Source organism: Cryptomeria japonica, chromosome 10, assembly GCF_030272615.1.
Source record: "Cryptomeria japonica chromosome 10, Sugi_1.0, whole genome shotgun sequence".
Lineage (NCBI taxonomy): Eukaryota > Viridiplantae > Streptophyta > Pinopsida > Cupressales > Cupressaceae > Cryptomeria > Cryptomeria japonica.
In genome coordinates, this window is record NC_081414.1 from 400,202,846 (window position 1) to 400,218,222 (window position 15,377).

Genomic DNA, 15,377 nt, shown 5'->3' on the forward strand with positions numbered 1-15,377 from the left:
TCTTTAGAATTTTCCTCTTCATAATTAGGCATACTCCTTTTGGATCCAAATCCTTTGAGGGTGAGTGGGAACTTTGCCCATCCTCTTGAATCAGGTTTCTTCTCCTATCTCCTTGCATGCTTGATCCCATCTTCTTCGAACATCTATTGGCATGGTGGTCTGTTTGGTTGCAATTGAAGCACCTCATAGGACCTCCATTTTTTCCACCAGATCTACCTCTGCTATTGGATCTCCTGCTTCTGTATCCACCTCTAGAACTTCTCTCTCCTTGTGATTTCTCTTGGTTTGACTCTCCTTGGGGTCTGAAGTTTTGTCCCTTTCCACTAGACATTCCTTTACCTCTGTTATTGAAGTCCTTTTTGCCTCTGCCCTTGTTGTTCTGGTCTTGCCTCCTCTTGAGCTTTTCTTTGACCTTCAATGCCAATTGATAGCACTTATGCACCGTCTCTGGGTTGCAAAGGTTTAGTTCATCCTGAATGTTTATTCTTAGGTCATTCAGGTATCTATCTACCTTCTCAGTTTCACCTTCCACTATCTTGGATTTCAGACATAGCCTTTGGAATTCCTCAGTATAGCTACTGACATCCATCTCCTTATGTCTCAACATCTGTCTCTTTTTATGAAGTTGTACTTCATAATATTCAGGTACATAATCTTCTTTGATCTTGGCAACCATCACCTTCCTTGAAGTGATCATGTTATTTCCTGCCTTCACCCTTTCTCTTTGAGTGAAGTTCCACCAAGTCAATGATGCACCTTTCAATTTTGTCTTTGCTATCTTGACCCTCTAGTTCTCAGGGATCTCATCACATTCGAAGAAACCTTCCAATGCATCCACCCATTCCATGACTAGGTCTGGGCCCATCTTTCCACAGAACATGGGCAAGTTCGTCTTATTGTTTGAAGTCCTTCTAGACACAGACCTGAGGGCATTCATAATATGTCTTTGGTCTGTAGGAATTTCCTCTTCCTCCTTCTCTGGGGTCTCCTGTTCTTCTCCCCTTTCTTCCACCAGACCTTCTTCCCTCCTCGCAAGCTTGCCTTTCAAACTTTGTAGTTCAGTGCTCCATCCTTGCACTATCTTTGCAAGTTCCGCATTGGTCACCTTTGAAGGGATCCTAAGGATCTCCTCCTCTCCTTCCTAGTTTTGGTCAAACATGTTAAACTACTTCTTCCCTTAGGCTTCACCTAAGCTCTAATACTACTTGATGCAAAGTTCCATAGAGGAAGCATGATTAAGCCCTAACTCCAACCTTCTTCAGATGATCAACCCCTTTGTTCACTCTAACCCAGTAAACAATGTCACCTTACTTAGCATGCTAAGGCTAATGGTTGAAAAGCCTACTTAGCAAAACATGAAAATACTTGAACCCTTCAGTTTAGGGAGTGGACAGGGTTCCCCTATCTTGTTTAAGACTTGTTTTGATCAACAAAGTTGATCCCCAACAGCTCCTAGACCCACAACACCCAAGTGCTACTATACTGTCATACTAGACTGAATTCAGCTTGTAGCTCTCCAAACATTGTTTCGTGCAAAATAGTTGCAACTCCTCCAAAGGATGAAAAAATCAACTTCAGATCTAAGTACCCTTTATTGAGTACTTTCATATTCCAAAAGGATAGGCTCCAACTCCTTTTGTACACCTCTGAACTCCTTTAGGCCAGACAAGCCTAATAAGGGTAACCAAGTCTAGTTCTGAAGCAACAAACTTCAAATGAATTCACAAGGCTAAATAAACATTTAGTTCAGGTCTAAGGTTTCTCCTGCACACACAATCCACCCTTGGATTGGCTTAGTCCACTCCCAGAGTCCTTTTGCACTCCTACTTCCTAAATTCTAAGACCAAGCACATGGGCATGCTTGGCATAGGGTATGGTGTGGAACCTAAGTGCTCACACTTCCCAGGATAGAACTACCAGAGTCCTAATGTACATTTCTCTAAATTGAACTCCTCTAATGGTCGTTATGGTCCAATGCAGGAATCTCAAGTTAGAGCCTTTGCTAGATGAAACCCTGATTGCACTTCACCTTGGTTGTCAGAATAGAGCAGAAGAATTTTTGACTCAAATGTGTCCACCCAGACCCTAAGTCAATTGCAAAAAAATGGAATTACACAATTCTAAACCTTCATGCCCATGCCAAGTCCTACCAATACAACTTATTGAATTTTTCAACACAATGAATGTTCTATGAAACCTGCAACTATATTTTTGTCCACACCAAAAGATCAATTTACATTCATTGAATCAATCTTCTCTTTTTTTTTGGAAGTGATTCAAACTTGTTCAAATAGGTCTCCACCAACATCATCAATCAAAATTCAAACCTGCCTAGCCATTGGGAAGAGTTGGGGGACCAAATTCCTATCGATTACATTTTCTGGCAGTTGGCAACTTCCATCGGGTCATCGGCATAGGTCAAAAACATGACCTCCGATGCCCAATGGCCATTTCTATCGGGTCATCAGGTTAACTCAAAAACAGGGTTCTTGATGTCCGATCACAAATTCTTCCAGTTGTGTGTTCCTATCGGGTCTTCAGAGTAGCTCAAAACTCTCCATCCAATGTCTGATGAAATGTTCTCAAGGTGGTGCGCTTTTCAATCAGATCATCAAGATGAATTTAAAATAGCTTCTCCGATTGCTGATGCCAAAACTCCAAGTGTGCTGATTTATTGGGTCGTTGGGATAAGTCAGGGTCCTCAACTTCTGATCCCCAATGTCAACTCCTTTAGTTTGCTAGACTATCAGGTCTTTGCGAGTGGAGCAAAATAGCTGCACCAATACCCAATGAAAACTCCTTCGAGATTTTGCCCCTCCATCGGGTTATCAGGTGGTACTCAAAATGGGTTACACCGATACCCGATGACAATTCTTCAAGAAGGTGACTCTATCAGGATAAGCTACGCCGATAGTGCAACTTTTACAACTTTTTGTAACATTTGGTCTATCGACCATTTATGCATTTTCCTATACTCCAAAGGTTTCCAAATGAACCCTAAACACACAAGACACACAAAAATTGACTTTTCCTAGTCTACCATAGATTTGTTGACCAAGTTTGACCAAGTGGTTTATAGGTGTACCAACTTGACAATTGGTCTTACAAAAATGGATATTTATTACAACAAACATGAAAAAGGAAAAGGGGCTTCATTGTTGGGGTACTCCTGCACCACTTGGTCTTAGAAGTTATCATGCTGCCAAAGTGTTATCCACATTACATTAAAAATCTCTCAAGTTTTCAGCAATCGGTATCTATCCTTGCATATTCTGAGTCTTAGACGTTGTTGTGCTAGCAGAGTGTTGTCCTTGGCTGGTTAGTTCATTTTCAATTGATATCTTTGGCTCTTCTCTTTTGCATTCCAATTTTGGTTGTAGTATCTTGATTTGCATCTAAATGCTACCAATTTTTTGTTAGATCACCTTTTGTCTCATATCTCTCACCATCTAGGTTATCATCCTCATCACTACTAGTTTCAAAGATCTTTGATCATCTCTTTGCAATTTCGATTGGTCTAGTCATCAAAGTAGTTTCTTTTTACTGTGATTGATCTTTCGTCATCTTGTGTATGTGTGTCATTAGGTTGTCAGTTCATCATATTTGATTCCATCTCTCATCATATCATTCTTCAGTCTTTTCCACCCTCCATTCATTGGTTTAGGTCTTCTTTGGTCTAGATTTTCAATCAGTACAATTTGTATCATTTTGGTGACAATTTTCATCTCTCCTTTGACTATATCATGTCACAAGGTTTCCCATCACGTATCACATTGTGTTCTTATCAACTCGAGCTAGAGGTTCAATCTCTAGTGTGTTACCTTACTAGGTTTTGTGTTTGTTGTATCCTCTAGAGATATCCCAATGTCGCATTGTTCCTTATCAGATAGTACTCGATCCTTGTCTAGGTCTTCACTCTCTCATCTACCCGATCAAATCATCCTAGGTAGCGCAGTCTCTTGTTTCCTTAGTTTGCAACATCTCTTGGTCATTTTGATGCAGTTCATGCCCGTAACTACTCAGTCCAAATATAGGCAGCTATGAAATAATCATCCTAGATAGGATTAGGGTTTTCAGACCCATGTTAAAACCCTGAGTTTGTTGTCAACACCACTATGGTGGGAAATATTCCTCTCACATAAAAAATGTTCAATCCAACCATCTCACATGATGCCATGGTAAATCACCCTGATGACATAGATACTTAAATCAATTTTGTCAATCAATTCTTAGCTAACATTGATAATGCCCAAATGATCAACGAGATCATTGAAGCTCATAAAGACCTCCTCTTCGCTAACATGGTCACAAGTGGCATGACTATCACATTACCCGATGTCTCTGTAACTACTAGTCAATGAGAATCACCTAAGAAAATCGTGTTACCTTTGCTAACATTGTCACAAAATGACATATCCATACCATGTATGCAAATGCCTATGCATTCCCTTGCACGATGCTACCAATCATTTTATGTTAAGTGGCAAGGGCCTATCTCTACAGGAGGAAATGTTTATAATGCACTAGTGAATGTGTTGTCCACACATCTCCCTACCTCATTGCTATTGGTGGCACAAACATGCATGACATCAAGTGTGATGCAAGTCACACCTTTCACTAACCCGGTCTCTCAACCCATCAATGTGCCTTATGCACAAATATAATTTTGGAACACCGGAATGTCAGGCTATCTCTCCATTGTTACCACACAAGTCTTGACTAGGGGCATAAATTACACGATACCATCATCATCTATACCCCCACCCATTCAATCAATGTCGCAAGTCATAGGTAACACTATAGGGATTCCAGACTACCCTTTCACATCCACTACGCAGATCCTAGTGGGGGTCATTCCTTATACAATGTCATCATCATACATACCCCCACTCATTCAATCAATGCCACAGATTGTTGGCGTGACCCAATATCAACCCCAAGTAACTATGCAAGTAGTTGTTTTACAATCATGATTCGGTTACTTGCAAGTGCCACCTACCTCCTATGTAGTTAGGAACATTCATCATGTGCAAAAAGGCTCAAATCAAAATTCCTTGACAAGAAATTATCAATCTAATGTATATCTAAATTATATAGGGGCCAGTTATCCACAAGGCAGTGCGCCACATATTCAACAATTTCAAAATCAGCAATATCAACAACCACTTGGTGCCCCGTAGCAGAACGTGGTGACCTATTTGCAGATACCTCAATACCAACAATAATCGATAGGTCAAAAACAAATCCCTGGTTATCAAAACATGGCAAGTTATCAAAATCCACCACACCAACAAGGCTATCATCAGTCTCAACAAATGTCATATCAAGTACCATGATACTGTTGGAATCAATGAACACTAAGAGGGGGGTTGAATTAGTGTTGTAAAAAATTCAAACTTTTTATGCTTATTCTTCAACCACCAAATGCATAAGAAAGAAAATAAAGAGCAGCAACACAAAACAAATGACCATGCAACCATAACACCAATATTTTTACGTGGAAACCCAAATGGGAGAAACCACGGTTGGATTTGAACCCATAATATTATTCCACTATGGCTAGTAGCAAAATAATATTACAGAAGGGAAGTGCACTTGCATTCAGGCACACTGCCTAGAGATCACTGCTTAATTACAAAAATAGGGCAACAACCTTGAAGGAACTCTCACTACCTTACAAAAGATTACAAATTGATTGCAATAAGTAGTGAACTAGAAAATATCATCTGATTATGCCAAAAATAAATTTCGGTTAAGTGCAAAAATGATCCGTTATAACTAATTTTCTTATCTACTCTGTTCTACTCTACAACTGCTTAGAGAATCAACTGAGATCAAAATCCACATGTGAAACTATGCTCAATCACTTCAAAACAGTCTATCACATCATTTATCACACCAAATGCATCATCCAAATCGGTTTTATATATTCATAAATACAAAAATTAATCTTTCACAAGTCGGCCTCGCCAATTATCGAAATGTGTAGCTACAAGTCAGCTTAGATCTATTACCGAACCATATTTTGGACCTAAAATATAAGATCATACGCTTCCTAAAGGTCCCACATATCACCCCAAACACATTTCCAATCATTAGAATCAACTTAAAGAATCTAGACACACAATAAACCACCAAACATGAAGAATACTCTACTTTACAGCTCTATCGGATACCAGATCTTCAAGAAGGAATAGGAATTAACGTCGGAGGGTGGATTGTTGTGATAATCTTCTCCATATACCCAACCAACTAGTAAATAATCATGGAAACCAAAGCCTACTTTACCAAAAATGAGAATGATAGCAAAACTGTATACTAAACTGCACTAACAGTCTTAATCCAGGAATACTTTATCCAAGACATCCAACTAGCCAAAACTTGATACTGAATCAGACCAGTAGTTGAGTTGGGAACAATGACAACTCCTAAGAATCTACAAGCATCAGGAACCACCAATATTCACCAGAGAATCACCGGATCATCAAATCCAAACAATCTTTCCCCTTTGGCATTGATGGCAACACAGGTGAAAAATGATAAGTATCCCAAAATCTGCAAAACACCAAAAACCTGAATTCTAAACACTCAATCTAATTGACTCCTCTTGAACTGCTTTCTCCATTTTTCACTGCTCTCTCTCCCCCTTTGACAGCAATGGCAAAGGGTGGGAAGCCACCAAAACTTGTGTACAAAAGAATGAATGAATGCAGTTGGTTACATGAGCTTAAAGATGTTAGAGTAAGTCACCTTTAAGGATTTTAGATACTCGTTCTGTCCTCTCATGAAACACCCTGAAACACTTATTAGAGCATTGTACATGAATGCATGAATCTCAACACTCTAAAGATTGGATGGCACCAGTTTACTTACAACACTTATTGCATCCTATTGTGCTCCCAGCAAGGTATCCATCCGAGGAGTTATCAAACTCCTCATTTTTCCTACTCTTCTCAACATTTTCTCCTTGTCTTTATTCAAACTCTTTATTTTACAAGTGAGTTCCAAAATTTATTCTTCAAAGGTACTCAGGAAGACCAATTGAGGTGCAAAAGAATGACCGATACCGGCCAACTTATCCTCAAGATCACTTATTTGGTGATCAATGTCTATAGTAAATTTGGGCAAAAATAGACATGATTTAAAAATTTTCCTGCCTCATCCAATGCCTCTTCTATATTCTTCATGGCAGTCTTCAGGCTCACTCTATCTCTCTCAACTTCTTTCAATTTTTTCTGCGATCTCATCTAATTTTCATCTGCAACCTTCTCTAGTGATACAAAATGAGTGTTAATGACACTTAACATGTTCTTAAGCTTTCCGAAGGGAAAAGCACCAGAGTCTTGAGTGAAACTAGGAAAAATATTTTCCAAAACCTCAGTTACAAGAGAGATGACCTCTTTATCTTTAGATTGCTATTTCAACAATTCTTCACTTGCCTTAATATAAGCTTGGGTGGAAAGTTTCAATGCTTGAAGAGGGGAAAGAGTGCTTAAATCCACCAGGCCATGAGAAAAATCATCATCTACATAAATCTGCTTACCTTTGTTAGATACTTTGGTTGTAGTCATGATTACCAAAGGTTTCTCTGATGGATCGTCACCCTTCTCCTCTGCACTCACACTCTTTTCAACTTTTGCAATCTCCTCTACTATCATCTCTATAATTACTTCTATCTTAGGAGGGTCTTGAGTAGCTTCACCAGAGATATTTTTTGTTAGGTCCTCAGTAGGTGCATCTTGTGCTTCTTCTTGCTCAACTAGATCAACAAATGGCTTATCCTCCTGACCACCAGAGACTTCTACATGTACTTTCAGAATGGAAGTGTCTTCAATATTTTTTCCTTCCAAATGGGTGGCATCTTGAGGTTGAATCACCTCTTATCTCAGCTCTAACAAAAACTCTTATTATTTGCTTTGTCTCTTTTGCAACTTCATCAATTTTACCGATCATTATTCTGTTGACCCTTCTCTTGCTCCTGAACTTCTCCTTGGCCAACTTCAATAATGTTTCAACTTCATCCCTAGATATAACTGAACATGTATTAACCAATACATATTCCTGCATTTCTTCATCTTTCTGGCAAGTAGTAATTATTTGGATATCAAGAATATCATACAGCTCTTTAGGTAACTCAGATGATAATTCAATTAGAGTTCTACTAAAGTTTTTCATTTATTGAACAACTTCTTCTTCAATTTATCTCCGCTCCTTAACATCTACATTCTCATAATATATAGCAAGATTATTCAAATTTTCATCCTTAAAGATTTCATTCTTTATATCTTCTAAGGACTTAGGAGGAATAATCTTAACCTTACCAGACTCCAAGGCTTCATCTATCTTAGATTTCTACTTCTTGGTTCCTCCAGATCTTTTGGATGGCTCACCTTGATTCTTTGTCTTCTTGGAGGATGGAGCATCACCAAATGGCTTTCTGACTACTCGAGCATAGGTAGCAGTCTTCTTAACTTCTTGGACTTCCTCATCTAACTCAGTCTCCTCCTCAACTGCAACATACTTCCTTGAGGTCTTCTCCTTTTTCCTTTTCACAACTCTACTAGTAGATACTATTGGTTTGGGATTAGGTGGAGGTATCAGTTTCTTCACTTCGGAGATAGGTGTAGATTTTCTATTCTTAGCTTTGGATTACTTAGAAGAGGACACTATTTTAGGCTATGGTTTGATAACATCCTCTTCCCTCAAAATATTCTGAGCTCTAGCCTCTCCATAACTTCCTTAGGTAATCTCATCTTCTTTGCAACTTCCTCCACTTCCTTTCTGATCTTTCTCTTCCTACCAGCATCAGTGAACTTTTTCTGCGAGGTGAGGACCTTTACCTTGAATGTACCAAATATTTCTTCATTTTCATCCATTGTTTGGATCAACATGTGTTGAGCATAGGCATCAAGGGTAATTGCATCAACTTCATAACCCATGGGAAGGATCCACATAGTCCTTGGCTCAACAACTTCCATTAAACATTGGTCTTTGTTAACCATGAAACAAATGGTTTGCTCATACTTCTCTACAATGGCTTTAAGGATTCTTTCTCGGGCTTTCATAGAGGCCTGAAAGCTATTGAAATAGCCCCATATTCTGGATATTCTCATTGTAGCATCACCAATTCCCATTATCCCTTCCTTGATTTGCATGGCCACTGGTTTTTCATAGGCCCATTGGACTTTGCCAACACCAGGAATCACATTCATGAAGTACAAGGCCAAACAAAGAATAAGAGTACCAAACTTGAAGGTGTGCTTTTTATCTTGTTTGATCTTCTTCAAGTTACTCAACAATTCATTCAAGAGAACTTCACATAGATCATACCTCCATTCTTCCTTCAAAATCTGATATGTTGAATAAATTGCAGTCCCGGAGACCGATTTTGTCTGCTTGATTGATAGAATTTATAACCAACTATCATTGATACAAATCTAACATCATGCTCCAAGATGTCACCAATATTCATTGCTCTATTGTCAAACTTAGAACCGATAGTGGCTATTACTATGTTATTTGATACCTTTCTCAGACTAGGTACTTCACTGGTTGCACTTAGGCATATCACAACTTGAATTGTCTGCTTAGTGTGTTAGGATTCCCAAAGATACTGAGAGGGGGGGTGAATCAGTATCTTGCCAGTTAACAGATTTTCTAAAATTATTTAACAAATTGCATTTCAAAACAATGTATAGGTAAACTAGAATTAATGCAATAAATAAGAACAATAAACACACCATAACACAAGAATTTTGGCGAGGAAACCCTGTGTGGGAAAAACCTCGGTGGGATTTGTGACCCACAATATTCACTCACTCGCCAATAAATGAATATTACTTATAAAGGTGGTGCCTGCACATGCAAGAAGGCCAACTGCCTAGAGCTCAGTGCTCAATTACAAAATGAAGTCTCACTAACTTACAAAAATGGATTATAGAAATCCTGTGTGATGTACTTCTACAAAAAGCATCTGCTATGCTAGGTTCATTACTAGTTTATAAGCATACAAGAACCATAAACCTTAATCCAAAATTTGCCTTAATTTTTGCATTACATATCCATCTTATCGCTTCTCTTTTCTTCTTACAAAATGATATCTAAGATCTCATACTTATATATGAGTCTTATTACAATATACCATGTCGGCTTACAAAAAGATATTACAATTAAATACAATTTGCAATAAACAAAATCCTGTCAGCCAGAATGTCGGTAATCATCTTTGTCATTGCTGGTGAACTATCTATTGGTGTAGAGTCTGTCGGTGTTGATGCCATAGGATTGCAAGGTTGCCATCAATGACAATACCTTCAATCACCTACAATTTCTCATTGGAGTGTGCATTTGTCAACAATCTCCCCCTTTGGCATTGATGGCAACACCCATGAGAAAAATTCAAAAATGTATCCAAAAGTTGAAGTCCAAAAATCTTACCAAAAAAATTGTGTCCCCCTAAGCAGATGATCTCTTTTGTCCTTGGATTTTTCTCTTCTCTACTACTCCCCCTTTGACATCAATGACAAAGGTTGTCAAAAATGTCAACTTTGTGTAGTTCTCAGCTAGAACCCTGTAATCAGTTGGTTACAATCTGAAATAGATCTGCCAATACAAAATTCAGGCTCTCAATGAACCTTTCATTGTCCTTCAATGATGCTTCAGTCCTTTGAATTGTACAGTTGAGAATGTGCATTTTCTCTTCTGGTGTCTTTAGTCCTGGAACAAGTGCCTCTGAGATCTCTTTTCTCAAAGAGATGAGGGTGTCAAGTTTAAACCAAGTCTGCACTTAAGCTCTTTAGCCTTATACATTATTCTTTCCTTCTCTTTTTCAAATTTTCAATTTTCTCCTCAAAACCTACTATTTCCTTCTCTATGACCGATAGGGGTTCTGATGAACCGATGAGATTATCAGCAATATCATTTATTTATTTATGTGTTATGTTGATCTCCTTGTCTATATCAACTGTCAAAATATTTGCTTTACATGTGTCCCTGTACAACTTCTTAAATTCCATTATTGTTTTGCTAAGTGTCGGTATTAGGGTGTCAATGTGTTCTATGCACTTCTTTAATGTTTCATCAAAGAATATTTATTTTTCCTTATTCATTTTCTCACTGAATGTTTCCTCATTAATCTAATCAACTGTTAATAGGTTGTCGGTGATATACTTAGACAATGTGTCTAATTGGCTCAAAGAATCTTTATTGTCCATATTGCACTTGGGTGCAATCAGTTTCAGAATAGGAATTGTATCATCAATTGCCTTGTATGCAAGTGCATTACAATCTATTATTTTCCTAATTGAGTCCAACAATACCTCTCTCACATTGGTTGGTCTGAATTCTGTTAAGGAAGAACCAGATGATTTTCCAACTACCTTAACAATATGCATTCCACCGGTGTGAGTAACCTCTTTTCTTGTATTGACCTCATATAGGTCATTTTGTGTCTGCATCTCAACTAGCAAAGCCTTAGGTTTCTCAGCAGTTGCCGGTGGCACTGTCTCAGTTTGAACCTTTACCTCAACCTTTTTCTCTTCTTGTTTCTTAGTGTGTACCTTAGTTTGTTTCTCTGTGCTTTCTACTATTGGTTTCTCGGTATGTACCTCTGAACTATCCACTGTCGGTTGCTTTTAACTCTATGGGTTTTTCAATGTGTGCACCAGTGGTATCAGTCACCATTACAGAAGCCAGGGGATCAACTGATTGTTTAGTTTGTGTTTCAACCCCAATCTCATTATTATCAACTGTTTTCTCAACATGTGTTTCCACTGCAATATTTTCGGTCAGTGGCTCAGTAGCCACATCTTTCTTCTTACCAATTGTTTCTTTATCAACCACAATGTTTACCTCTTGTGTATCAATGTTAATTATGTATAACACTTCTGAATCATGATTGATGTCCTCATGTTTTGTTTCCATACTCTCAGTAGCCGATGGTATATCAACAGTTTGTACCGGTGGAGTATCAAAAGGAGGTGGGGGCAAATTATCTGTTACTTTTATGCTTGGAGGTCCACCTACCTTTCCTTTACCTTTGTCCTTATCTTTTTGGTAGACTCTAAAAGTTTTGGGTCATTTAAGTTCTTCTTGCTTCTCTTTCTCCACAAAGAAGATATCCCATTTGTCTGTTGTCTCTTCGGAGATCTCATTCACTCTACCAACCATCAAACCTACATGTCGGTGACTACTAGAGAATATTATCCTGATTGCCTTACTTATCAATTCATCAATTTCCTCTACGGATTTCACAGGGTGAACTGCAAGTAGCTTTTGAATTTTGTATTTTCTTATCTAACTCCATAATAGCTAATCTCTTTGCATCAAGTCTCCTATACAAGTCACTTGGCAAGTCATCTATAACTTCTATGAAAAATTTCTTGTAAATGTCTAAGTGAAGAATAATGCTATTTTGTATGATTTCCTTTTCTTCATTAGTAAAAGTATCATACAATTTACTAACATTAGATAAGTTTCCTTCATCTTTTATTTAATTTAGATGATTTTCTAAAGGAGGGATAACTTTTTTTTCCTTCTTCTTCCTTGGTGTCATTTTCTTTGCTAGAGGCCTTACTTCCTATTGTTTCTTTCTATCTTTCTTTGGTGCAGGAGAGGGTACCAGTGAAGGTTTTCTTTTCCTTTCAACTCTCTGAAACTCAACTGGAATTTCACTATCAGATGAAGTTCCAACCAGTGAAAGATGAGCTTCCGGTTGTAACCCTTCCAAGTCACTTTCCTTAATACCAGTGATATTGAATATGCCTTCCTTGATCTCTTTGGCTTGTTTAGTTGCTTTTTTTTATAGTTTTCTCTCTTTTCTTCCTTCATTTTAGTGTTTGTACTAAGCTTTCTATGGTCTCAACATTACCAAATATTTCCTCTTCAGGTTCTCTAGGGGCTTCAAGTAGAGCTTTTGCATGTCTCAATTATGTTTTCATCAGCCTCATAACCCATTTCTGTTACCCAAACAGTTCTTGGAACCACTGCTTCCATCCAAATTTCATCTTTCTTTATAAGAAAGCAAATTTCTTTCTGGTATTTGTCAACTATGCTTTGAGATAACCTTTCCCTTGTCTTCATTCTAGCCTTAAATGCCTAGAAGTATTCAATTATGTTGTTTTCCCTGTCAGCTTCCATGTCGGTAAGGATATCCAATAGTTGTTTGCCTACCGGTAGGTCAAAACCAAATTCTTTCCTACCTATACCAGGAACTTCCTTAGTAATGTATAACATTAGGCACACAAGTAGATTACCAAATCTGAAAGTACCTTTCTTATCACCTTAACCAAAACTAGCATGATTTTCAATTTTTTGCCATACCCCCAAAAGATTCTTTTCAGTTAGATGAAGAATCTCCTGCCAGTGGAGTAATACTTTGTTCTACCGGTGAGGGAATAGTCTCATCAACATTCTGATCTTTCTTTCTAATCCATTGTTTTGAAAATTCTTGCTTTACCTCTTCAACCTTCTCTTTGCCTTTCAAACTGGGTCCTTTGTTATTTGTCGGTGATGCCTTACTTCTACAAAATTTTGCAATATGTCCAATCTTGTTACAAGCATAACAAGTCACATTGTTTTTCTGAATAGCCTTTCCATATCCTATGTCGGTATGTGTTTTGCATTGATTAGATAAGTGTCCAAATCTTCCACAAACATAACATCTTACATTCATTCTACAATTTTCTGAATTATGACCAACTTTGTTGCATTTGAAGCATTGACCGGTGGGTGCATTAGTATTATGATAGTTTCTAGATCTACACTAATTTGCTCTATGACCATACTTGTTACAGTTAAAGCATTTCCCATTAAATTTGTAGGCATTAGGTTGTCTTACCGGTTTACTATGATCATGATTGTTTGTAGTGTCGAAGCTTTCACCAACTTTAGAGCCAAGTCCATTAGTATCTCCATCAAGTTTTTAATTTTTTAGCATGTTATCAAGTTCCTCTAAACTTTTCTTGAATTTCTCCCTGTGTTGATTTGCAGCAGCTAACTCATTTTCCAAGATTCCCTTATGTCTCATAAGTTCAACTCTATTATTTTGTGTGTGCATCAAATCAATCTTCAACATATCATTTTCATGATTAAGTCTTGTATTTTCATTTCCAGCATCATTTAGTCTTCTAATCAAGTCATCTTCATTCTTCTTTTTGTTTTCCATGTCTTTACAAAACCTCATAGTCATATCTTGCATCTCATTCCTCATAGCATTGTTTTCTTGTCTCAACTTATTCACAAGGTCATTAAGAGTTTCCTTTTCACCATCATCATTCTGCATCTTCTCAGAAAGTTCTCTCCTTTTTTTCCTAGCAATAGTGAGATTATCTTGAAGTTCTTGAATGAATTCCTATGCAGTCCTCAAATCATCTTCAAGTTTCATATTCTTCAACTTTTCTACATCATAATCTAAAAGAGTTGTTTCCAATTTCTTTCTCAAGTTTTCCATCTGTGCCGGTGTCAGAATCTCCCTCAAGTTGTTAGAATTTTGAAAATAGAGGACCAAGCTCTGATACCAATTGTTAGGATTCCCAAAGATACTGAGAGGGAGGGGTGAATTAGTATCTTGCCGGTTAACAGATTTTCTAAACTTATTTAATAAATTAAATTTCAAAACATTGTACCAGTAAACCAGAATTAATGCAATAAATAAGAACAATAAACACAACATAGAAAGCACACCATAACACAATATTTTTGGCAAGGAAACCTGGTGTGGGAAAAACCTCGGTGAAATTTGTGACCCACAATATTTACTCACTACCCAATAAATGAATATTACTTACAAAGGTGGTGCCTACACATGCAGGAAGGCCAACTGCCTAGAGCTCACTGCTCAATTACAAAAGGAAGTCTCACTGACTTACAAAAATGGATTAAAGAAATCCAGTGTGATGTATTGTTACAAAAAGAATCTGCTATACCAGGTTCAGTACTGGTTTAAGCGCATACAACAACCATAAACCTTACTCCAAAATCTGCCTCAATATTCGCAATACATATCCATCTTATTGCTTCTCTTTTGTTCTTACAAAATGATCTCTAAGGTCTCATACTTATATATGAGTCTTATTACAATATACCATGTCGGCTTACAAAAAGATATTACAATTAAATACAATTTGCAATAAACAAAATCCTATCGGCCAGGGTGTCGGTAATCATCTTTGCCATTGCCGGTGAACTATTTGCCGATGTAGAGTCTGTTGGTGTCGAGGCCATAGGATTGCAAGGTTGCCATCAATGACAATACCTTCAATCACCTACAATTTCTCATTGGAGTATGCATTTGCCAACATAGTGATCTTATAGGGCCTATCTAGCCACATGAACTCATCATGGACTCGACTGAGAACATACCAGATCCATTCCACTTC